This window comes from Fragaria vesca, linkage group LG6 (assembly GCF_000184155.1).
Source record: "Fragaria vesca subsp. vesca linkage group LG6, FraVesHawaii_1.0, whole genome shotgun sequence".
NCBI lineage: Eukaryota > Viridiplantae > Streptophyta > Magnoliopsida > Rosales > Rosaceae > Fragaria > Fragaria vesca.
Genome location: NC_020496.1, coordinates 33,816,088 through 33,817,986, shown reverse-complemented (window position 1 = coordinate 33,817,986; position 1,899 = coordinate 33,816,088).

The following is a 1,899-nucleotide window of genomic DNA, read 5'->3' as shown; positions in this document are numbered from 1 at the left end:
ATAATATTACTGCACACCTTGACTGTATCTATATAAAACTTTTATTTGAATATCTAATTTAATACATAAATTTAATATTTTATTTAGCAATGAATACGGATTTTTGTCTTTAATTACAATATGAAATTATCTTGTTATGGTTATCAGTATCCATAAAACAAAGAATACCAAAAAAGTAAAAGGGTGTCATTTGCTCTACTCAAGTGATACGGTTAGAAAAGTGTATCCACAAATGGTGGCTACTGTAGATTTTTCTAGTAGTGACTGGTCCTATAATTGGTCCCTACTAGGGTTAGGAGGACATCCTATGGATCATTCCACAACACAGTGATAAACAAGCTACTGCAAAAAGAAATGAAAATAACAAATGCCATACACAAGCAATGAAAACATGAAAAATAGACATATATTCAAACCAGCAACACAGAAACTCTATTACATATTCAATAAATCAATGAATCACCCAAAGAAAAACATATTTAGTCTGTTACCAACAGGAAAAAGTATAAAAGTTATATAATTTCATAATAGAATCAAAGAGCTTCAGTGCAAGTCGCCTTGTTATGATTGCCCAATTTTTGACACCGGCCACAACGAATGAGCTTCTTTTGAGTCTCTCCACTTGACTTGAACTTCTTTTTCTTCGGCCTTCTAGGGGGCCTCTTCACATGGGGAGGATGTATAAACTCATCATTAGCAGATTCAGCAGAAGCCATATCAGCATCACAAAGAGGGAAAAGTGGAACATCATAGCACTTCTTGCAGTAGTCAGCAAAGTAATGCGGATCTACAAATGCATAAACATCCTTTGAGGCAGCTTGAATTGCAATAAGAGCATGAGAGCAAAGAAAACATTCAATCTCCCATTTTCTACACGTGCAAGAACAAATACAAAGGTCAACAACATGAGAATACTTCCCTCGAACTTTATAGATATTTGTGGTCGAGTAAACCACATTAAACTGTGAAGCAGCATCCATACGTTCTTTCAAACGATCCTGCATTTTAGGAGTAAGTGGTGTGGTCCAGACTTGAGCTTCATCCCTCCTCTCACCCATCTGATTCATCAACTTTATCCTAGTCTAATCAAACATACCATATGCCGGCATTTCATGCTCTTCAGACCAGGCATTAAAAGATTCAGCCATGCTATTAGCCATAATCCCATAACATGATCCAGGGAAAAATGCACGGCACCAATTTTCAAGAGGCATATCCTTTAGAAAATCATCTATAATTTTTGCATCACCAATTTCTCTAAGCTTTCTTAAATGCAAACGGTATTATGCGGGGGAAGATGCATATGCTAACTCAAAAAACTTATTCTTCTCAGCATTTTTCACAGTAGCACTCACTCCACCATATCTATTCATCAAATTGCCGACAAATGCATGTAACAGAACAAGTGAGGATGACCAGGAAGTACCTTATTGAAAGAACCGAGTAATCCATTACCGCAATCACTCATAAATGTAACCACTCTACCTTGGGATCCCAACAAATCCTTCAAGTGCCGGAAGAAAAAACACCAATTATCTTCAGTCTCAGAATCACATACACACATGGCTAAAGGAAAGCAACTTGGGAGGAAAAAAAAAACAACAAAAAACAAAGAGGAAAAAGTCAGCATACTGGGAGGTAGTAGGACGTCTACTGGGGGTAATAGATGATTGCAACGTGCCGCTGCACCGCTAACGGGAGCGTGCCGCTCCACACTTTCAAGACAAACACAAAACAAGACCACATAACCAAGAAAAAGAAAGATAAAAAATAAAAGTTTACCTTTATTTCCAGTCCTTCCAGTTGCACAAAAGATGGTCCCCTTGTAAAGACTTTTGCCAAAAGTGCCATCAACATATACTACAGGTAGACAGAACTTAAAACCTTCAATACAACATG